A 25,312-nucleotide genomic window follows, 5' to 3' on the forward strand; every position below is an offset into this window, starting at 1 on the left:
ATTGCTCCTTGGCAGCAGCCAGTTGGTTCCAGACAGACACTGACTGGGGAGGAGCGCGCGCCGGCCGCATGTGTTAAGCAAAGCCCTCATGCTGCCACGAGATTCTGGGCCCAGGGATGAGGCTCCCCAGACTGCCCAAAGTGGTGGGACGTTGCTACGTCATCCTTCTGATCGCGCTCATCTTTGACGTCGCCGGACTGGTGTTGCTGCTTGTGGGAATATTCGCCAGCCTCAGCGCCTGGGATTTCTACATCTACACAGGCGCCCTCATCATCGCGCTGAGCATGATCTTCTGGATGTTTTGGTACACGTTCAACATCGAGCTGTCCTACAAGGAGCTCGGGATAGTGCCTTAGCGCGCGGAAACTTCAGGCGCCAGGACCCGCTCATTGGAGGAGCTCCGAGCGTCAGGCGCGCGCCACATTTCAGAACTGAGTTTATTCGAGAGCACCCGAGCTTGCGGGTTGGATGTGCTTTCGCGGCGCCGTGCCCGAGATGTGTGCACCACAGGCCCGAGGGTATGTGTTCTAGACGTTGTTGTTATTGTAAACATTAGTTGTGCTATCCAAGTATTTATGTTCCTGAGATCGTTCGTGTGCCAAATGGGTGACAGCTTAAGTGTCGTGCTTTCAACCCATAGTAAGTGTTACCACAGAGGATGTAGCTTAACTGTTAGAGCGTCCGACTTTGAAGCTGGGAACAAGGTTCGAGTCTGGCGAGAGGCTTTAACATCCAGTGATTCTTGACAAATCACCTCATCCTCCCCGTGTCAGTCTGTAACGCAACTGGTGCTCGTGTAAAGCACTGTGAAACCTTCGGGTCGAGTTCATGCTATATAATACTGCAAAAAAACAAACCGCCATGGCTCAGATGTCATCTGGTTCCAGTCCTTGGCGAACTACTTAAACTCCATTCTAAACTGTTGCTCAGTGTATTTATTTCAACTCCAGTTAATAAAGGATACAACTCCCAGAGCGTATTAAGGGGCATATCAACAAGGGCTTTATCTCTGCTTTTTTGGCTTTAAAAGCCAAAAAAGCAGAGATAAAACTAGCAACCTATCAACAACAGGGTGCTAACATGCAAATTTGCATGTTAGCACCCTTTTACTCTACGCTTCCCCTTGCATCTCTAATGAGATGCAAAGGGGGCGTTCCAGAGTAAAATAATAGGAGAAATGTCGCTAAGCGACATTTCTCCTATTATCAAGAATGTCGCTAACCCTGTTAGAGACAAAAAAAGCAGCGCTAACCGCGGTTAACGCTGCTTTTTTACATCTGCTAATTTTCAGACTTAGCCATGATATCCTATGGAAGGAGGATATCATGGCTAAATTTGCCTGTCCCTATCAACAAGGTAACGTGTGATTATCGCTGGGTTTCCAGCGATAATCTCACGTTAGCCTGTTAGCGTGTAGATTTTTATCGCTATTGAGATAAGCGTTGCTAATAGCACGCTATCTCAGCGATAAAAATTGACGCTAGCCGGCGATAATTATCCTCACGCTAAGAGCGCTGAGCGATAATTATCGCCGGTTGTTGTTGATATGCCCCTAAGTTGTTAAATGAAAGCGCAGGGCAGGAGTATGAGGTCCTCCAAGTAATACTTTTTAACTTTTGTTTAGATGGTTTTAAGTTAAAGATGACTGCTATTGGTCAAAAGCACAGATTTCAAGTTGGCCCAGGTGGGGTGTAACTGGTTTGCTCAGTCATGGGATTTTCCTTGTGCCTTTGCTATTGGCGGTCCTAAATTAATAATGGTAGCCCTCGGAGCTACAAGTAATAGTGATAAGAAAAACCTGAGGCCTGTAGATTATTTAACTGACCTGACTGGTTGGGCAGTGGTCGGTGTTAAATGAGTTCATGGCCGTAGTTCAAAAGGGTAGCACTAATGCACACATGATGATGATCTTATCAAAGAGGCCAACGGTTGAATGGGCATTGGCACTCACTTCGCCTCTACCGAGCCAGAGAGGCCTTTTGCACATTATATATATATTTCTTTACAATAGCAATTAGGCCTCCAGCTTCTCCTTGTTAGGTGCAAGTTACACATACATTTATGGGCATTTTTAACGTTGGGTTTCTGTAATTGTCATAATACGAAAGCAAAACTACAAATCCCAGAATGCTGTGTGGAGTAGGTAAATCCAAGGCTCAGAGAGCATCTAACGGGTCACTAGATAAATTGAGAGGTCATCTCACAAACGCCGTTCTTATTTTAGAAATGTTATAATAGTTTGTTTGGGGTTGCATAAGTTAAAACCTTGTGTGTGCCTAAACAGCATTCCAGAATGTACTTTTGTTTCATGAGGTCTGCTTTGAGAGTAGACCAGTTGTGACATCATAACATAGATGGCCTTTTGAAACACGTTTTTTTTAAATATATTTACATTGGAAATGTGTGAATCCTTTACATTTGAACATATGGGCAGTGCTCAGAGTGCTATACCCGAGTCGCCCACATTCACCCTTCGACAAGTCATCACCAATCAGCCCGCAGCTTCTAGGGTGATCCTGTGTTAACTGTAATGGGTCCAAGCATCTGCCTCCCTGTATGGGCTGCAAAGGCTTCATGCATCACTTTAGAAGACAATTATCAGCTCATTAATATTCATAATAGGCTTGCTTTATTTCAATGGACACAGTCTTCTCCGTGTGTTATCTTATTATAAAGTTTTCAAAAGTGCCAAGTAAGTCGATTACCATCTTAGCACTAGGCACTACAATCAGCACATCAAGGGTAACCACGTCCTAAACAAAGAGTCGAATATATGCATTTCCATTATTGTCGGGTGAAACGAGTTACGGTCGCCAAGGCCATATTGGAGAGGAAGAAGATTTTTTTAATGAGATAGTGGGATACCAAAACATACATAAGAAATGTAGGTCTTAAATCTCTGGTGTGGGGATTGTATTCTTTGTAATGCATATTCCACCCAGAACCCACACTACATGGTATGAGTTTTTTCACTTGCTTCCAATGTAAAATAAAAATAAATGTAAAACTTTCACCTTGGCGCATAAGTCAAATCTTGGTTCAGCACCGGGTAATTAACAAGCACTGGCAAAGCCAATAAGTCTAGCTTTGGCCCCTAGCCTTTTGTCCTTATTAATGCTTGTTTTGTCATGGTTTTTGCAAAAGCTTATTTTTGGAAAATGTGCTGGGGCATTGTCAATCCAAAAAAGAAAACAAGTTGGCTTAAAAGAATTGTTTTGGGTCTCAAAGCACATAATGCTACAATAATTTCTGGCACAGTAAAGAACTACTGGTGTGTACATGCACTCTTGTGAAAGGAGATAATGCTGCCTCTCACCGAGACGTTAGCTAGTAGATGACCCATTGCCCTGTGCTGTAGTGGACGAAGGAGAATTGTGAATAACACAATAATAGACCAAAGGCTAAGGAGGACTGGCTGAAGACTCCTGTAAGTATATTTTAAATATAATTTTAGTAAAGTTAAAACTTCTTGACTAATGCCAGACTAAAAAGCAACTACAGAACTTTAACTCTAGGACACCCATTGCCCTCTAAGGCAGGAGGGTAGACTTCTCCAAACCCGGCTAGACTACAACGAAGCACTCTGCTTTGAACAGATGAGGACAAAGCACTGTGTAGAAAATTTCGTAGGTTATCTGTTGTAGTTTATCTGGCGGCAATGTGCTTATGCATAGGTTCATAGCGCTATAAAATGGCTGGCCTGGCTTTAAAGTACACCACTGTTATGCTTCAACTTGACATTCAGTTCTGCTAAGAACATAAATTACTTTAGCCAAGCTGCCCACAGTCCAATTGTCCTTGTATAATTTACTTGTGGTATGATGCTTACCAGACTACAGACCCAGTGTAGCAAAATTGTACAAGCTTCAAACATAGATGCAGCACGTGGGTCAACCATTTATAATGTGCGATAGCAACAAAGGTGATGGTCTATTGTAAGATGTAGAGCTCTTTCATGTCAACAGGGAGAAACTGATGCAGGACCAAATTAAGTACATTGCAATCATGCCCGGAGATTTTGCACTACGGTTAAGTAATGTAACCCTGGTTCCTAGTAAGTGTGTGCCCGTCTTAAACACTGATTTGCACCAACTGACTGGGGGAGAAGCTAGAACTTAATCTCTGCACTGTGAGTTGATGAACATTTCACTTCAAAGTAACCGCCAAAATTAATTCAGTTTTTTCTTTAAAAAAAAAAAAGCTTGATGAAAGAAACAAGAGAAGCACGAAAGACACTCATTCACCAGACGGCCGCTGACTTTAACAGCACTGCGCAAACGATGTAAAAGCTAGGCAACTTTGTAGAGCCTCCGAGGAAAGAAAGAGCATCGGAGATAGGGCAGAATGGGTGGGCCTGGTAGGTCCCACTTTCCACAAGTTTTTTTTCCAGGCCCAACTGCCCTTGTATCAGAGACGTTTTAAGGCATGGGCTAAGTCTGCAATTCCCCAGGATCTCCACCTTCAGATTTTCCTTGGGGAAAAAAAACTTTCACTTTTTTTCACCTTTTCCCCCCCATCTTAATATCTCATGCTCTTCTCTGCCTACCTCAAGCTTTGCCTCTCACAACCCAGTGCCACCGTAAGGATTTTTGTGCCTTGGGAAAGACATATTGAATGTCTGTGTGACCCTTTATTGAGCATATGATTTAAGCATTGTTTTGCATCCTGTGGGATTGATTTAGTAGAAAACGGGTAATATAATCCAATGTTGTTCCGGACACGGCCCCCCAAAATATACCTTTACAGGGCCTCCGAAATCCTTAAGCTGTCACTACTTACATGTCCAACCCCTCACAAATGTTCATTCTTCAAGACCCCATGTATGTCCCCACAATGCACAGGCTCTACTCAAAAGACAGTGCCCGACATCAGAACCTCTTCACCCACCCAGCGCTACTTGCTTCCACACTCACTCCCTACTGAAGCGAGAGGTTGAAGTACGGGGCTGCTGCAGGGTAAACCATTAGACGCACAAACAGCCAGGTGGCCTGCCCGACGGACCCACATTAGGGTTCACAGACTGACCGACTGGCCTATGGAAAGACATGCAGGCAAATGGGCATATAGATTGGCCACAGAGTGGCGCACGCGCATAGGCAAGTAGACAGACACATATACAGGCGAACAGACAGACACACAATCACACCCACTTTACTTTGCATTTTTTTTCCTCTCCACCTTGCATTATTTCCTTCTTTGTTTGTGTTCCTCCCATTATTTACTGCTAACCTGATATTAGCCTCTGTGAATTGAAAAATTATCCCTTGTTCGTGGGGCGCTCGAATGGAATTGGAAATGTTTTCAGAGCAGCTGTTTTGTGCTTTTTGGCGGGCAACAAGTCACTCTTAAAACATCCCTTGCTCTCTTGAGCATAGCCATCTGTAGCTTCACCTGAGCAGCCAGACCGGCAGTAAGAAGTTATTACGCTGGCAACATAAGCCATGCTGCCCTGGCAGCAGAATGCCCTGGGCCGCTACAAAGGGGTAAGAGGGACATTATGCCTCAGTCCCTATGATTTCCAATGCCTTGTACTTTAAGCAATGTTTATCGATCTTTAATTTCAAGCATGCTTCCCGTCATTGATAAACCTAGACTTCATTTCCAATGATCTTGCCGATGAATGGTAGGTGAGTGATAGGCTGGTTGTTAGCGCGGTCATCTGGGTCTAGAATAGGTTTCTTTAGTAGTGAGAGGATCTGGTCTGTTTTGAGAGCTTCTGGGAAGATGTATTGGGTGAAGGAGGTATTGACAATGGTGAGTAGGGGGAGAGAGCATCCCCAGAGAGATTTTTGATGTAGGATGAGGGTCAGACATCATCTTCATAAAAATTGGTTTTGAGGTAGTTGAGTATGTCAGCGAGATCTGTAGGAGATAGGTCTTTGAAGGCTGACCATTATGGGATTCTATGGGAAGTGTAGGAGATAAAGCAGGCTTGGTGGCTTGGATGTGCTGTTGGATCGCTTGTATTTTTCTCACTGAACAAGAGGTTGATGGCATTGTATTTTTCTGTGAAGTGAGAAATAGGTGGCTCTGGCTGAGTATTGATGAATTGCTTGATTGCCTTGAAAAATGTTGTACTTCTTTTGGTGTCTTCATTGACAGTGTTGGTATAGTGGTTAGCTCTGGCTAATGTTTTGAGCTGTCTGCATTTTGTGTGAGAGACTCCAAAATCATGAGGTCATCACAAGTTCAGTTTTTCTTACATTTACTTTCCTGTCTGTGGATGGATTGTTTGTCAGCGAGGGTGCTGAAGGCTTTGGCTTGCTCTTACATGTTGTATTTAGGGTGTGGATGTTCAAATAATTTTCCAAAAAGTGTTAACGTTGCTTGGTGTGTGACATGGAGTTGATAGGATGAGAGCTCAGTCTATCTATGGACAAGTCTTTGAAGGATTTGGAGGTTTATCTTTTGTTCTGGGTTGAGCTTGGTTTGATGGAAGGATGTTCAGGAAGGAGCTGGGGATGGCAATGTGATTAGTTCAACCTAGGGGGTATCGGTTGTTTGCAATGGATTGTTGAATGTTGAGAACCAGGTCGTGGATGTGGCCTTTGGAGTATGAAGTGTGTTGGCTGTGTGACGTGTGAACGAGGTTGAAGAGGGAGTCCTCTCTTATTTTTATTTTTACAAAGCTTTTATCTGTCAGATTGGAGTTTGCAAGTGGTGTGGGCATGCTGAATCAATGAGATGGTGAGGATACCTACAAATTAATCAATAAAGTCTGTTTATGCCCAGAAGACCTATAGATGCCATGGAATGTTGTGGTCTTAGTTGCAGAGTGCACTAAATGGTGTCAGTCGCTTCATGGTGTTAGGTATTATTTGCTTGAGTAGGCTGCAGGACCAGAAGGACTTATGGATGACAGCAAGGACTCCTTTCTTCTTATGTGCACGGTCCACAAAACTGATGCTGTAGCCTTTTTGAAGGACGTCTAGAATGTGTGAGAATATAAGGTTGAACCATGTTTCTGTGATGAAGAGGATGTCCGACTCAGTTGCAGTTGGCAGGGAACAGGGGTAACAGGGCGGGGGGGACAAAATATAAAAAAAACAGAAAACCCATTTGTCCTCACAGGTGCCGGCTGCCGTCTCTCTTCCGTTGCTTCGACCGGCTAGAACCAGGAAGCACACCCACTTCCCCAGAGCCAATCACACGTTCAGCGCTCAGACAGAGACAGGGAGCCTGGCATGTTCCCACCAGCTTGTGTAATGCAGCCTGGTGGGGAACTTGCTAAGTGCGCATGACTGCTTGGCTGGTCTCAGACGGTCGGCCAAGCAGTCATGTGCACTTAGTGTGCACAAACCACTCCTTCCCCTGTGCCACCAGACCGCCCCACCCTAACCCATCCCCGAACCTGCAAAAAATAATAAGTTATTATTTTATTTTTCATGCTCTGAGAGCAGGGGGGCAACGCTTCTCCACCTTAGCAGAGGTGCCGCCCCTGGTCAGGCTTTTGATTGGTGATGAGGTCTGAGAAGTCTGGCAGGTGGAGTACTGCAGAGCGACCCTAGAGGGTTGTCTAGGTCTGGACTTAGGTCGGTATTGACAGTATGGGGTGCTGGGTGAAGCACATGATTATATATTGTCATGTAAATTTCACTGTATCTGAGATTCTGATCTCAAGCACTTACTGAGCCCAATAAACCCAAGCAGTTTTTACTCTTGTCTGTATATATCCGGTGCTGGGGACACCCATATGATAACACAAGTAGGGAAAAGGCAGACCGTGATGTCACTTTGTGTGCAGATGGATGATGGGAAATGAAGTCCTGTTGCCTGGCTTATTTTCCTATGGCTGGTTTTGGCAAGAAACCAGCGATGTCACTTCCTGTGGAGATGAATAATGGGAAATGCAGTGAAGTCTCTTAATGTGCAGGTGTGTGAGACTGTTCAGCGAAGTAAGGTGAGGCTGGCATGCAACTGTCTCTACACCAGTACAGGAGACTATAGCTACCAGCTGGCAACTCATTATTGGGTTGGGAGGGGGGAAATAACCTTCAAGCAGTCTTTCTTTTCAGTCAACAGCTGCAGCTTGTAGACCTCTACCTATCATTTGAAACTATAGGTCCCAGAAATCGTTGCTTCCAGGGCTGGTGTTACCAACGACAGGGACCAGTTTGGCAACTACTTAAACAGTTTCCTTAAGAACTCGTCACACTTCTCTACAGATCCATCCGTTTAATTCTACATGTCCAATTATTGAATATCCAAGAGCTGTCAACAACAGTAGCTATTATGAGCCAACTGAATTGAGATCCATACCGATTTTTGGAGACTGAAATGCTCGGTCAGTATTTAAAGGTTGTAAAGCTGTAGCTCTGTGAAAAGATCTTTGCAGCAGGTGCATCAATCCAGTGAATTAATTTACCTGTGTACCGTAGATTAAGAAACTATTTTTCAGCTTTGCCAACCTAAAAGCGAAGGCGGTGCTCTTAGGCAGAAGTAAGGCCGATCTTGGTACTGCTGACTGCGTGGTTGCTAGAGATATCCAGATGCAGCCCTTTCCCCAAGTAGTAACCCCGAAGAGGGCGCTGTAAAGTGATGCTTAGCTGGACTCGATCCTGCTTACCAGCCCTGCCTTGAGATGAACTTCTTGTGGTATGAAGAAACAGGACGCGCTTGTATTGTTGTAACATCTTTACTGGTACTATGCCAAACTTACCACAAAGCATTGTTTCCTCCCCGTAGCTTCCCAGTTTACACTGCTAACTCTCCCTTCAAAACACCATGCGTCATTGCATTCCATCAGCGTCATCACCCAGCGTGCTGAAGAGCACAGAGCACGTTATGCACGTGCAGCCCAGTAGCACACCTCTTCAAAAGTCTACCACAGACATAAGTTTTATTTTCAGAGTTATTGTTCCAATCGTTGCTAAACCATCTCGGCCACGCTGCAGAACACTTAAAATGCTACTACCGGCTGCAACGGTATATATTTATTTAGGGGCTTTTATAAAGCGCAGCCTCTACCCGTCAGTGTTTCTTAGCGCTCAGAACTTTAAGGTAGCTATGTCAGAGCGGGGAAACCAAAGGGAGTTGGTAACAGAGCAATGTTTTTAATTTTCTGTGTAGAGTAATCGATGTGACAAACCACACCGGTTTTGGTTAAGTGCATTCTAGAGTTTGGGAATATGGGCAGAGAAAGCCGAAACCCCCTTCCTGTGACTTTCTACAAGCGTGCAACAGGAAGTAGCTTCTGATTAGACGAGCACAAGGAATGACTGTGAAAATACTATGTTTCTGCCTTATGAAATATCGGGAGCACAAGGAATGACTGTGAAAATACTATGTTTCTGCCTTATGAAATATCGGGAGCCACGCCATGGATTACATGATTTTTGATTTAGTTTATTCATAATGTGCAACAATACCAGAAACCTAGCTTCAAGGCCTAACGCATAAAAACAAATACATTTAATTTGATTCAGACAGAACAATGCAGTATTGACAACATACTTTATGTAAACATCCTTACAAATGTGGCTGTCTCACAAATCTTTTGGGAAATTCATTGCATAACCTGGTTCCTGTCACTTATAGCGTTTTACCCCTAAATGTTATGTGTCGCATTGAATTGCCAAAATTGTAGGCGACCTGGCTGGTGGAAATGCTCAGTTACTCACCGGTAATCTTCATTATTCTGAGTCCTGGTCTTCTCGTTTCATTCCTTACACACGAGCAGCTCATCTGCTCCACAAAAATCTATTACCTAGCTGCCTAGCTGAGGTCAAATACATCCCCCAATATGGTGCTGCTTACCAAGCATACATAAAGGGGGGGAAGTACGTCACCACGACAGCCTGAGAATGCCAAAGAAACCCTAGGAAAGAAAACTCAAAACAATCGCCATAAACCGAAACTGGGCAGGGTGACTGGAGGGGGGGGGGGGGGGGGTCTCAGGAATGGAACGGGAAGGCCAGGAATCAGAGTAATGAAGATTGGCGGTGAGTAACTGGGCATTACCTCTTCCTGTCAATATCTTACACATGAGCCTATACCCAAGAGCATGGTGATTGAGTCACACAGACACCAAGGATGCTGCAAACAGACAGGAGAATTTAATGCCAAAAAAGTACAAATCCTGTACAGCAGATAAAACTTGAGCGTGAAAATCAGCCATCCCCAACTGAAGACGTAGTAAGAAACAAAAGTGTTGGCAGAGGCCAATGTAGCAGCATAAAAATGTCATGCAGTGGCGCACTTTTAAACACATGCCAGGACGAGGAACCCTCCCCCACCCCTCTCCCATCCATCACCACCCGAAAGGACGCCCATGGACAGAAGAGGACAACAAGCAGCCTCTTAAGACCAGAGAACTGCACACTTCATCCACTGAGTCATAGTGGAGAAAGAAGGCTTGAGACCCTTCCCATAGAGACCGTAGGTGACAAACAAGGAATCCACCAGCCTAGAATCACTGGTACGATCCAGGCAGCTGCAAAGTACCCTTAACACATCCAGAGAATGGAAAATCTTCTCCTCGGGAGAAGACTGGTTAGGAAAAAAACAGGAAGGACAATATTCTCCTGACCATGGAAGTTAGACTTGGGTAGAAAAAACGGACTACGGCGCAAAATCACTTTGTAGAGGCAAAAACGCAAGCAAGGCAGAGAAGCCAGCAAAGCCCCAATCTCACCAACCTGATGACCAGAAGAAACTGCCACCAAGAAAACAACCACAGCAGAAAGAAACTTGCAGTCAATGGAAATCAGGGGCTCAAATAGAGGAGCAGTCGATGCCTGAAGCACCAAGGGAAGATTCTAGGCAGGGACTAGAGAGCAGGAGACAAGACGCTGAAGCAAGAAACTCCGCAAAAGATGAGTCCCCAAGGGAGAGACAGAAGCCACAGCAGAAGCCCTAAAGGCTAGAACAGCAGCCCATTAGAAACAGAGTGGAGACAGCCAGACCAATGACAAAATAATCCCGCAAAAAGCTCAATGCCCTGACAGGATCACAGGAGACTTACCCTTCCCTTGACACCAATTGTCAAAGTTATTCCAAAGAAGACTTGAAGACCTCAGGGTTGAAGGCCTGTGGGACTCCTGAATGCTCTGAGCCACCTCAAGCGAACAACCCTGATCCAACAAGGTCAACCTCTTAAGTTCCATACCCCCAGCCTGAGGCACAGGAGAGAGGACGCACAGAGAAGAGAAAGCGGTAGAGAGGGGTGCACGATAAACCTCCAATGGGGTCATGCTGCCAAACCCTGAAGCAGTGGAAACCAGGGCCTCTGGGACTATTCTGGAACAACAACAAGAACTTCCGCCCGATCCAACTGAATCTTCCAGAGGACCCGGGGAATCAAGGGAAAAGGGAGGAAAGCCAACAGGACCCCTGGGACCACAGGATGGAGAAAGCATCTATTGCCCAGGTCAGCCTCGGGGAGATCAGGCTGCAAAGCAGAGGAAGATGGGCCATCTGCTCCGAGGCAAACCAATCTAGCCAGGGAAGGCAAAACTTGGAGAGAATCTGCTGAAAGAGAAGGGGAGACAGACACACGGTCACGGATGGGGAAAACACCCTGCTCAAAGAATCTGCAGCCCCATTCTCCTTCCCCGGAAGTTAGACTGTCGAGAGAGACGAGATTCCTCTAGGCCCACAGGCCAATCTTCCAGGAAAGGAGAAACGTAGACCGTGCATTCTCCCTTGCTGGTTGACATAGGCACAAACAACTTGGTTGTTGGTCTGAAAACATACAACCTGATTCCAAAGGACAGGAGCGAACCAAAGAAGGTCCTGCCAAACCGCCATCACTTCCCTCCAGTTTAAGGACTGGAGCGCCCCAAATGGGACCATCTGCCCTGGGCCTTGGAATCCCCAAGAACGGCTCACCACTCATGCCGCTGGCATTGGTCGTCGAGACCACTAGGGTGGGGGATCAAGATTGAAACCCTGGAAAGGACTGAGAAGAGACAACCACCACTGGAGAGAGTCCAGTCTCTCTAGGGTCACAGGAATGAGAGCATCGTAAACCTGGGAAGAAGGATCCCAGTGTTGCAGCAGGTGATGCATGAGGGGACACAAATGGAGACTGGCCCAGGTAAGTACTTGCAGTGTGGCGTGTGGAGGCCATCTTTCCCAGACTCCACATCCAGAGACAGACAGACACCGGAGACTGGGACCGCACCCAAGAGAGATGTTGGAACAGAGTCAATTGTCTATTGGGAGATAGGAACACTTTCCCCAGATCCATCCAGAAGAGGGCCCCCCAAAACTTCAGAGACTGTGAGTGCCAAAGGGAGGACTTCCTGTTGTTTTATCAGGAAACCAAAAGAATCCAGAAGATGAGACCGAATGCACATCCTCGGATACCTGAGAGAAAGAGAGAGAAACAATTGGCCAATCATTAAGGTAAGGATGGACTTGAATACCTCGAGAATGGAGAATACCCACCAGGGGGGCCAAGAGTTTCATAAAAACCCTTGGCACTGATGAAAGGCCAAAAGGAAACATCTGGAACTGGTAGCGTCTTGAGCCCACCGCAAAACACAGAAATCCGCCAGATGGATGTGAACATGCAGGTAGCTGTCCATCAGGTCGAGGGAGGTGAGTAAGCACCCCTGATGCACCAACTGAAGTATCGACTGCAAGGTCACCAGCTTGAAATGAAGATAAGGAATGTGCAAATTCACCCCCTTCAGATCCAACACTGGGTGGAAGTCTGGCATCCTTCTTCCAAACCAGTAGAACCCCCATTCTAGGGGCGGAACGTCGATGAAAGCTGCCTTCTCCAAGAGAAGCTGCCTTCTCCAAGAGAAGCTGAACACCCTCCAGCAGAGACACCTGCTTCATGGGATACCAGGGCAGAGGAGCCTCCTTGAATTGCTGGGCGAGATGAAAATTTTATCTGGTAACCGGAGGACACTGTCCGAACCACCCAGGCATCGGAAAGACCCTGCCACTGGGGACAAAAGAAGATAAGCCGACCAGTAACTGCATAGGGAGGATAGTCACTTCTTTGGAGAAGGAGTGGATGAGGCACCAGCAGACAGACTGGGTTTTTTTACCTCCAGGGGTCCCCTGTCCATGCCCCCTGCCACAAAAGAGCTGGTGAGAACCCCTGGCCTGAGGAAAAGAAAAAGGGCAGCTATACCCATAAACTCTACCTTGGGAGGGAGGCTGAATGGGAGCCACCAGCTTCTGATACTCAGCTGACTCCTTCACCATTTCCTCAAGCTGTAGATCAAACCTCTTCAAACCTCCAAATGGTAATTTAAAAAGGACAGACTTCTGCAAGGCATCTACCTTCCATGCCTACATCCAGATATGGCGACGAGCTGCAATGGAAGCCAGTGCAGCCGCAGCAGTCGCAAACAGATTATCGAAGGAGATGTCAAACAAGTAGCGGACCTGGAGCTCGATTAAAGCCAAAAGAGAGAAAGCATCCCAATACTCAATCATCTGCAGAGCCAGGGCCTGGAAATCCTTCAAAAGGGACTGAACCATATAATTGGTACAGGCCATCCCCTTGATTGGATGCGGCATAAGACCTCTTCACTGCACCTTCCACCTTGTTATCGATGGGGTTGGAAGGAAGGGAATCCTTCAAAAGCACCATGCCCTGGGAAGGCAGGCCAGCCTTCAGGTTATCCAATTTGACTGAGGGAATTCCTTGGAAAACCCTTTCAAGGTATAACGTTTGCCCAAAAACCAAGGGAATGCAGCTTTATCAATATCCCATAATTCATGAGCATGCAGTTTGTGGAACAGACCATGCACAGATTCAGGATCAGGGTAGTGGCACTGGGTAAAAACCTCATCCTCCAACTGTTGCACCACAAGAGTAGAAAATCCCAGATTGCCCCTGACCTGGGTAAAGAGATCAGAGAGTTAAAGTTAAGCTCCCTGCACAAAGCGACCCCCTCCAGCCTCCTCATCTGGGTCACCCTTATCATGCATGTCTGCTAGGGGAGCATTCCTTGGCAATTTAGCAGTAGGAGCGTCCACCTCTGAACATTGCCTCCACAGCCTCATTAATCAAGAGTGGCAGCGCATCCACCATAGGAACCCCCGCAGAACCACACGAGGCAGCCGGCTCCATGCGCACCACAAACACGAACACAAGCGCTTACTGCATCAGACCCATTTCTAAGGAAACAAAGTCTTGCACCCCGACATCTTGCGGGAACAAATGGCAGCTCTGGAGTGCACATCTCACCAGTGACCGCATCAGCGGAGGCTGAAAAACGGGCCTAAAGACGCTCAGCACTGCAACTCTCATCACGGGCCAGCGCCCGCTGAGCAGGCGGCAAGGTCCCCTGACAATAGCGACTGCTAGAGTAAGCCACACAATAGGTAAAGAAAATAAATGCAATAAAAATCATAATAAACTTACCTCACCTCCCTAGACCACAAATTTGCAGCGCAGAAACAGAAAAAAAGGCTGTCATGGTGACGTAATCCCCCAACCCCCTTTTGTATGCTGGATAGGCAGCGCCATATTGGGGAAAGTATTTGACGTCAGCTAAGTAATGGGTTTCTGTGGAGAAGACAAGCTGCTCATGTGTAAGGAATGGGATGGGAAGACGAACGAGGAGGTAATGAATAGGTGAATGTGGTCCTTTACAGGGCATGGCCTTGCACACTGGACTGGCATGTTTATGGTTCCACCGGCAGCTATTGTAACTCCACTCCTTTCCCCCACACATGCCTGCTCTGTTTTTGGCAAAAGAATACACAGAGCTTTATTTTGTACTTTCTTGAATTTTTGCATTTTCATTTTAGGAATGCACAGATGTACTAATAGCTTGCAAAGGTTAGAAGATAAGAGGGTCAGTCTGCGTCAAGCCACTTGGCAATACAGAGTTAAGACACTGACCATTAGTATGACAGAAATTGTGGCCAATAGATAAGGCCTTGCAAAATATGTGGCTCTGATGAGAATGCAGTGCACATCTCTACCGAGGGGCAATTGCATGGCAGTAGTTTGGTACTTCATTCAGTAATCCGGCCGCCATTTTGTGGATGATCTTTGTTTCACGCACACTTCTGGATTACTAATGCATAGTTTCAATACAGATCCATTGTTCAGGATGTTGCCATGGTCCAGGCGGGTAACACTTCTGGATTACTAATGCATAGTTTCAATACAGATCCATTGTTCAGGATGTTGCCATGGTCCAGGCGGGTAACAGTCAATGTAACTGCAGTAAGATACGAGGGGGCCAGAGCAAAGATTTGCTATTAACAGCTGGGGTTTAAGGAAGGACGTCCGATGCTGATCTTGGATTGGAAATCAGACTTCAAGCCCACAACCAGGACTGGGGTTGGAGGTGTTCCCGATACTGGTCAGAGTACATGAAACAACGAGCATGGATGCAGTTGCAGGAGTCCACTGAGATAGCAAGTACAGTGGTACACAAAAGCCATCCACCATAAGATGTGGAGCCATGACCTATTCCATTCCATTTGAGCATACCCTGTCTTGTAATAATTAAGCATCCTCCGTCTACAGCAAGACCCTTCCCTACATCACTAGTCTTCCTGGACCTCTTCATAAGCAGCACACATGCCTATTCACTGAATCTCTGAAAATAATGGCCCTATTTACCTCCAGTATGGGTTCCGACCCTAGGGCCTACGCCCATCTTATCCAGCCACCTGTGGCAGGTTTAGCGCCCTCTGCGTTGGCCCACACACCATGTGGACATCATCAGAGTTGGCAGTTTCTGGCCAGGCTCTTGGAACCAGCCAGTGAGGTTGTACTGTGCTTTATTGATAGCTGCTCAAGACTGATTAAAAGGTGGCTTGGAACTTCTTGCAGAAACCAGTTTCTGTTTGATATTTCTGTAAACACATAACACAGGTGCTCCAAGACCTATTTAGGGTAGTGTTTTGGTGCTGTAAACAAACAGTAAGGTGCACCAAGTCACTTTTTTTAACAAGCAGTCCAAAAAGAAGAAATTTCCAAAGTGTTCGTGAATCTTCTTTTTATTCTGTAAATTGTTTCAAAGTTCTTGTGTAAAAGATATATATGACTTCTAATAGTCAACACGTTTTGTCCAACACACTGAACTTCTTCAGGACAAGCAGCAAAATAGAGAATATCACAGCTAGTAATGTAGATATGTACATCCGTCCCAAATTCAAGACAGATCGAAGATATGGAGCATCACATCACACGTGTCCAATGAGCAGTTTTGTAGAGATGTGATAACAAAGTATACCGAGAAAGTCACATATGTCTGCCCAAGCCTATTAAGAAAGACTCGAAGTATGAAAGCTATGGGGTAAATGCACCCCAAGCAGGCTCTAGTATCGGTGCCAAGATGAACAAGGTGGAGGTCCGACAATTGCTAGAGATTCTGCAGTGGGTACGCTGTCATGCTTATATTTGAACTGTAGTGTTTTGCTGCCTGGGGCTCATTAAGACTTAAAACACAAAAATATCTGTAAACAACGAACTACATTCGGAGGCATAGTATTGATACAAATGGAAATTCCAGGGATGGGGAGAACCTGCTAGCTTGAAGAACAGTCTCACCGTGTGAGGAGGGGAGGGGGCCTTGAAGGGGGCCGCGTGCCGAGAATAATCTACGAGGCACTTTTGAACCCCCAACCCGTCCCCGAGTCCCATCACCATTCACCCCCTCCAACCAACCCACCTCCACCCCCCCCCCCCCCCCCCACACACACACCAAAAAAAAAACCTTGCTGAGACTGGTGCCGATGTCATGGAGTGTTTCAACACCCCTTACTGGACGTCGGCAGTTAAAAGCCACCGTGTGATATCGGCTGCTCACCGGGAGACCGTGTGATGGGCACCGATGTCGTGTCACACGGTGGCACCGTGAGAGTTAGCAGGTATGTACTGATGGTTTGCCGAGAGGCTCATTATTTCCAATGCCTTCCAACCCTTTGTTAAAAAAGAGGCAAATTACCCTTCAGCAAATAGTAATTGGTATGCTTGCAACTTGGGAAGCGTTCGGTTGTCTTTTGAATACACAAGAGTTAAAGAAACAGGGGTAACCCTATAACCCAAGGAACCTGGGCCTCATCAACAAATTATACACAATGGTTCCATAGGGAAACCAATACTTTCAATCACAATGAATCAAGAATCACAGCATATATAAATCAATCGGATAATCAATATCAACCAAAATTATACAATTTTAAATATAGCAATTTATTCTTTGTATTTTGAATAAGGATAAACAAAGTCCGAAAAATTGAGAAAAATAAAGCTAAGGCTGTATATACAATATATTTACAAAACGACGCAGTGAACAAGTGAATAAAGTGACTTGGTGCAATAAGTGACAGTGCAAATAATTACAGTATATGTACGTATTTACACAATATAACAAAAATTGTATGTACAAGATTCCTTATTTTGAAAAAGTCCTTAATTTCCTCATAGGTATGCGATAAACCTTGCAAGGCACACGTCCTATCTTTGTATTGTCAACAAGGAAATCAAATTAATAAAGGACTGGAGAACCGTCAACGTTTCGACCCTACATCAGCCGCTAGTTGTGAGTAGTCATATCGGGTCTTCTTCAGGACACGAAAATTGTATACCAGCCTAAGATATAGGTGATTGAGCAGATGTAGCCAATAGTGTTGCAGTTACCACCTCTTGTTATCAATCACAGGGGAACGGGCTTGTAACGAGTTTAATCCGCACAAGGGGCCTCTTATTCTGCCTGGTTGACTTCTTCTGATTCACTCTCTCCTTATTCTTGCTGCTTTCGTTAACAAGACTTGGGTATTTCAACTGCCTTCAGAGTTTTAAATTAGTGTGTAGCAATTCAAACTTGGATGCGAACGTCAGGACACAAGTTCCACTGACGGCGCTCGGATACTCTCATCCGAGCGCCGTCAGTGGAACTTGTGTCCTGACGTTCGCATCCAAGTTTGAATTGCTACACACTAATTTACAACTCTGAAGGCAGTTGAAATACCCAAGTCTTGTTAACGAAAGCAGCAAGAATAAGGAGAGAGTGAATCAGAAGAAGTCAACCAGGCAGAATAAGAGGCCCCTTGTGCGGATTAAACTCGTTACAAGCCCGTTCCCCTGTGATTGATAACAAGAGGTGGTAACTGCAACACTATTGGCTACATCTGCTCAATCACCTATATCTTAGGCTGGTATACAATTTTTGTGTCCTGAAGAAGACCCGATATGACTACTCACAACTAGCGGCTGATGTAGGGTCGAAACATTGACGGTTCTCCAGTCCTTTATTAATTTGATTTCCTTGTTGACAATACAAAGATAGGACATGTGCCTTGCAAGGTTTATCGCATACCTATGAGGAAATTAAGGACTTTTTCAAAATAAGGAATCTTGTACATACAATTTTTGTTATATTGTGTAAATACGTACATATACTGTAATTATTTGCACTGTCACTTATTGCACCAAGTCACTTTATTCACTTGTTCACTGCGTCGTTTTGTAAATATATTGTATATACAGCCTTAGCTTTATTTTTCTCAATTTTTCGGACTTTGTTTATCCTTATTCAAAATACAAAGAATAAATTGCTATATTTAAAATTGTATAATTTTGGTTGATATTGATTATCCGATTGATTTATATATGCTGTGATTCTTGATTCATTGTGATTGAAAGTATTGGTTTCCCTATGGAACCATTGTGTATACTTTGTTGTCTTTTGAATACACAGCAGGTTTGCAAAACCCAATTTGTAACGGGGGGATAACAACGACAGGCATAGCAGAATAGTCGCCAAACTGAAGGTACAACTTTACTTTGAATTCTTATGCGCAAGTCTGAAAGTGTTTTAAAAACAAAAGCGCTAACCAGGGGCTTTTCGTGACCTTAAGACAAGTGCACACTTGGCATGGAAATAGCCAGACTCGCCCCAGGTTACGAGTGTGACTTTGAACCGGTGCTGGATTTTCATCAACTTGAACAAAGCGTGCCTGGACCTATACTAGCTTTTTCGCTAATAAAACATGTGCCTGCAAGTCACACCTTTTGAGAGTGTTGTAGATTTTGAAAAATCCAGAGTGGCTGAATTTACCCTCATGACATGGAACCCGTCGACTGCTGTGTGCAGAGTAATTTTTGCGGTATTTGTCTGCCACTCCCCCCAAACGCGCAAAAATATAAATCCCTCTCCAATTTAGCCTTTATGGATGCATTTAATAAAATATTGTAAAGAATACTGGTATAACACTTTGAAACATAATATCTCATTATTTAGGTTACTATAAAATGCTGAACGGTTTTTAAATTTAAAAAAAAAAAGCATTTCTAATACCAATATGGACTGCCTTTAGAAGATGAGTAACCCCCCCTAATGGCTCTGCGAACCATAGTTGGCGTTGGCATTCAGCATACAATTGTTTGGTTTGTTTCTTGTTTGCTGCTGTTACGATGTGGCCACGACCATCTTGATTAGCATTCTAAAACGGCTGATGTGTGCCCAAGATTTGGGAAGCCGCATGCACGTGCAGGCATCACAACGCATGTACATAGAAACACATGACGGTCATTTTTAATTTTACCATGTCCACATCACCGACAGCAATGCTGGAATACTAAACTAACAATAAAAAAATGTGTATAATGCAATCAAAAGTGATGCGTGCAGACCATTCGGTCTCAGCAACTGTCAATCCGTCCGTAATTAAATAAAGAAACACATCTTGCAGAATGTGATGGGGAATGGGCGGAGGAGCGCTGATATTAGCAAGGAGGGGTGATTGGAGGGGAGACAGCGGCGGCCCTCCCAATTAAAAATGGAAAAACCAATTATTTAATTTAAATGTACGTGTGGACTGCTTGAAATAATGCACACCAGCAAAATGCTGTGGGCAGTGATTCCATTGCTGATTGACACCCCTGTCAGTCGGTGACCAAGGCCAGCAGTCCTGTTTAGCAGGTTTAACACCGTTTCAGATTTTCGGGAAAGATAATGAGGCCAAAACCTAGAGCTGTAAATGTCTATGTAAGTGAGGTACTAGAAGGAGCATCCGTCCAGCTGTGCACAGAGACTGTTGACCTGCATACCTCTTAGGTTTGTTTTTCAAAAGTCAAGTCTCGAGAGGATGAAGACAGTCATGGCTGCGGCCATTGCATGTATGTATTGGGATTTACATAGCACAAACCTAGCTATGTATGAAGCTACAGGGGCTGCCTGTTACACTGGGGGGGGGGTGTGGGGGTGCGAGATGATCATAGATCGTATACATCAAGTGTAGATTACACAAACAAATTGCACACCTTTAGACACAGTAAGATGAAGTGATTGCCGAGAATCCCACAAGGTTGAGCCAAGTGCAGAGGCCAGGATTTGAACCTTGGTCCCCAGGTTCCAAGGTTGGAAGCTTGACCCACTCTTCCTCTTTCCCATTCTTAATGAAGTAAGACTTAGAAGGATATCCTGGGGGAATTTAAATTGGTACAATATAAACTGAGGCTGTAGCTGAGTATTGTGGCTCATGAGGCTTGTCTAGATCAAACTTAAGACTGTGATATAATACTAGTACGACACTAGACAGTCCCACAATGAGAGGGCTACTATAGCTACAGTGAATGAGGTCTGATGGGGAAAGAAGTTTTATGTCTCTAACAATTGTTACAAGACCAACCGTGCAGAAAGGAGGTGCAGGGAAATTCAAATTAAGCAGGATGACATGTATTCCAGTTGTTGCTAGGCTATGTCCCCTCTGGACAGAAACACAAGTAACCCAGTTCATGTTTAGGCCTTCTTTTATTTTTATAGTTTAGATTAATTTTATTAGCATAGTTACTTAAAACAATCGGCGTTCTCCAGCTTGACTCTCTTGGCCTTTCCAAGCAAATTCGCATATGGCTGTAATGCCACATAAAAGCTAAAACAATGGAATGCACCCTGTTAATTACCACTGGTTTAGATAAATGCCTTTCAATACATCACATTAATGCCGCCTTTCTAATGAAACACTTCTTTGAAGAGGACTACTTTCTGAACGTTTTTGACTGGGGGGGTGGGCTGTTCAGCGAGGAGCTGGGTGAGACCAGAGAAAATGTACTCTCATGGCTTTCCTTATATTTGGCCCACCTACGTTTCCCCGGTCTGATTTTTCTGTTGTTGCTGATCAACATCGGGGCAGGTTTGTAGCACACAGTTTTGCAGTATTCTCATCTTTGAAAAAATAGGAGGGGGTGCACAGGATTTTTTCCTGTGATCTCCGGCACAGTGTTAGTGAGTATATGTCTCTCATTGCGGGTGTGGTCTGTGTTTTTTGAGTGGTGCATGAAGGATGGCTACTTGCTTCTGAGCTGCTAGATTTTCAGTGTAAACAATGTTACGATGATCCAGGCAGGAAAGTGCCCAATCACCCAGGATGAAAGAGTGACAGGATCTTCCTTCTTTTCATGAGGTGGAGGTTTGAGCTCCCATTTGTGTTTTGGTCTTATTAAGGGTGCCCCATATGCATATCGAGGCTTAGCATTGAAAAGAACGTCTACATAACCCCCAATGATACTGAGTCGTTTAGTGTTTGACACAGACAGTTTCAATTTTGGCATGGGGCTTCAAGATATTATGATAAACACTTGTTTTCTTGTGTTTCAGAACTGACCCGTATTTGAAAAGAGGCATTTTCAAGAGTACACTTTGTAACGGCAATGAAGAAAACAAGGGAACACCGCTTGGCAAATTCCTCAGAAACTCAACTTTGGCTGGAAGCAAAAGCATGGGAGTACTGGGCCTGTCGGCTACAGCTTGTAAAGCCCTCTCGCCTGAGTATTGGAACTTGTGGATTCCGAGAACTCTAAGATCCCAGTGTGATGAGCAGTGATTTAAAGTCTATGTGAAATGGCAGAAATTCTGAGCCCAGCAGGCATTCTGCTCACATAAGCAAAGAAAAGCACTCTTAGCTGCTTCTATACTGACCAGACACCCAAAATGAAGTACAGACACAAGCATATTTCCATGTACCTACCTCAGCAACACCGTTTTCAGTCAAGAACCTCGCCTACTTAAGATATGTGATGAAGAACTTGAAGGATCATCAGCTAAGAACATCAACATATTGAATTTTTAACTGCATAATCGTCCACAACTTGACAAACTCACACATCCATGCGACATTAAGAACTTGCCACATTTAACTTGGTGTCATTAACTCTGTGTCATTTAAAGAGCAATGTGTTCACTAATAGCAGGGCATAAAAGGGTTCCATGTATGGCAAACCAGAAAAGACCAGAAGATATCTGGCAAGCCTTGTCCTATAAACAATGCTATGGAACCACTTGAAGAACTTATGGACCCTGACTTGCAGAACTTGCTCATTAATGCTGTATAGGAAGAATATATGATGTTAGAACGCGTGGTGTTACCACACGATAACAACGCGGTCGTTACAATGACCGCATTGTTACCATGCATGGCATTACATCGCAAGTCGTTTCAACGACTTGCACTAGATGGCTCGCTGGACTTAGGAAAAGTATAAATTACTATTCCTACTCCAGCTAGCGCAACAGCTGGGAAGATGTTGGATTTAAAATCCAACACATTCCCTGGTGTTGCACGCCACCTAGCGCGAGTCGTAGAAACGACTTGCGATGTAAAGCCACGTATGGTAACAACGCGGTCGTTGTAACAACCGCGTTGTTACCTACTTGCGTGGTAACAGCAGCGTTGTAAACGCTGTTTCCCCATATGACTCTTGGTGGCTGCTCGTTTAAGCTAAGATAGCAAGAGTAAATCAAATTACTTCCTACGTCAAACATCCACTTGGGTGAGCCCCTTAGTAAGCAACGAAAACAGCCAATTAAATTGTTTTTAAAAGGTACCAAGTGAGGAACTATCTAATCAGATTGGTTGATAACTACTGGTGCATCAACCAATCTAATTGGTTAATTCTAACAACAATACAATCTGTCAATTAAATTGACTTAGCTTCTGGTGTTCAGCCTCAAATGATCTGATTATTATGCTGTTGTGTTCTGATGTCACACTGCTTGCCCATGTTGATCTTCCTGTCTGTTTCAAAGGATGTTGTGTGCTCTGAACTAGATGTCTACTTGCCGAATCAGTCTTTGGATCAGCCTTTTTAACTTCCACAGTGTGCATGCTCTCTAGTCCCCTAGCACCTCACTGCTTCCACTCTCTGGCGATTGAGATGGGGGTTGCAAATAAGTGGGTTGGCTAGCTCTGCCAGGTACATGCAAGCAAGAGGAATAGGAGGAACCAAAAGCGGGGGCTACCTCTGCCACCCCTTCTCTCCTTGTTAATATAAATTATCATTTAGTCCCTGCTGCATTTCGATTAAACAAGGATCCAGGTTTCTTTGGAGAGAGGAAATATGCAGTGGGCTCTTCTAGTCAATGAAACTGGTCGAATATAGTAGTTGGCTAGAAGTCGTTATTTACTCACGTTTTTAAAACTATATGAAGGATTTCCGAGATCTATACCCAGTATCTGGGGTTTTAAAGTGTCATTTTTCTCAAAATATACAGTTTTTGCTCCTCCTTTTTAAAAATAAATATTTGTTGACTTTTTTTTATAGCAAAAGAAATAAATAACATTTCATCACAAAACCCAATGTGCTGTTAGTGTGTACATTACAAACAAAGTGATGAAGTCATTGGCTGCGTGATTGTTTCTTTTGGTTTGGGGAGGTGACTGGGCTTAAGTGCTGCACTTTTGAGATAATTTCACATTGGGTGCCAATTTCAGGGCCACATCTCATACGCCAGTAAAATTTCTTACAAATGTTTACTCGTTCTTGTTCATACCATAAATATTTTTTTACGTAATGTTATTAATATATTATCAAAGTATGTATATTTTTTTTCTATATTGCTGTTGTTAAATCTTGTTTACTTTGTCATGTCACATTGATCCTACTGTTTGTGGATGGCATAGGGATGATCTGTTGGAAAGTCAGAAGATTGTCTAACAGGCCAAGCTCCTCTGAAAGGCCAGAAATTAGAAGATTTTCCAATGACCTGTCCGCTGTCGATTTGTTTTCTGTTTCCTACGAACTCGGGTTGCTACCAAGTGACAAAAAATGAGGAATGCATCTATCGGAGTGATCGGGATCACCTGCTCTGAAAATTATCCCATATATGTCAAGTAGGGGAAATGGAGGACAATAAGTGGGACCTGGATCAGATGTCACATGCCACAAGTGAATCATTGATCAAGTGTTTCCTGTGTATTAAGATTGAAAAATGTATCATGTGGGAAACAATTTACTGTTCTGCAAATTGGAAAAGGTGAGCTGGGTGAGAGTGAAATCTGGAGATTTGTTGAAAGGCCAGTGCTGGTAATAGGCTCATTGGGATGAGGCTATGATGTAGAGTTAACTGGCCTCCATTCCCAATGGCCCATCACAGACGTTGGCCTCTCTGGCTATCTTCCAGTTTCCTGACTGTCCCATCTACCTTTGTTAATAGATGAATGTGATAATATCGTAGCTGTCAGCTTGTCCCATGTCATCGGGATGACTTCTTGTCCAGCCTGTTTTCAAACAGAACTAAGAATGCTGGAAATTAATAGCTTAAACGAATCCAGGGAAAATGTAAACTACAAATTCGGTCATGCTGAATGATGTTGGTTTAAAGGCCTGGACAGGATAACGGTCTCCTCGGTCGACACCTTTAGCCAAGGGAGCATCATAGGATTCCAAACATTTCCCCCGTTATCCACTGTTTACTTGCTTCTCCTGCTGTGCTCTAGGGTCATCGGTTGCCCCAGGCCTTATGTAATCCTGGCCCACCTATTCCAGTGGGTTAGGGGTGTTTCATGTGTCTTAAAATGAAGTACATGAAGTACTAAGCAGAGCTCAATGTCTAATATTTCATGTCGATTATGCATTTGTTAATATGAAGTGCTTCTTGCCAGGGTCTCTAACCAGTTCTTGAGGCATAAAATGATCCTGTTCGAGTTTCACCCTGTATTGTATGGAATGTTAGTTTTTATCCTTGAAAAATGTGTTGAAACTGTGTTTTCACTGATATATGTTGGTTTTATAATGACTATATTTGTTTGCTGCCCATTGGATGGGAGCTGTGCTGCATAAAATGGAAATCTAAATAAACAAAATGAAGCATTTTTATTTGCTGTCAAATTGCACTTTTATGTTTATTGCACTGCAAGTTGTTTGTACTAAACTCCAGAAGACAGTTGGTTGTTTCACGAGCGACTGAGAGAAGTAAAATTAAGAAATTAATTGATAAACAAATGAGGCTCAATACTGCTTAGGGCAGTTCAGCAGACAAGAGCCTCAGAGCTACTTACTACTGGAAGTGCCAACACGCATGCCCCCAAAAAGTTAGTTGCGTGTTTTTAAGGAGAATGAGACAGTTATAACTTACTGCACACCGATGTGACGCGTAGG

General features: G+C 44.3%; 1 long non-coding RNA gene across 1 annotated transcript; it reads left to right on the forward strand.

Annotated features, from left to right (window-relative positions):
- LOC146809919 (uncharacterized) lies at positions 1–25,030 on the forward strand. Its single transcript, XR_014966514.1, has 2 exons — positions 1–518; positions 21,534–25,030. It is a non-coding gene; the product is annotated as an uncharacterized LOC146809919 (long non-coding RNA).
- The last annotated feature ends 282 nt before the right edge of the window (positions 25,031–25,312 follow it).

Source organism: Triturus cristatus, chromosome 7 (assembly GCF_964204655.1).
Source record: "Triturus cristatus chromosome 7, aTriCri1.1, whole genome shotgun sequence".
Taxonomy (NCBI): Eukaryota; Metazoa; Chordata; class Amphibia; order Caudata; family Salamandridae; genus Triturus; species Triturus cristatus.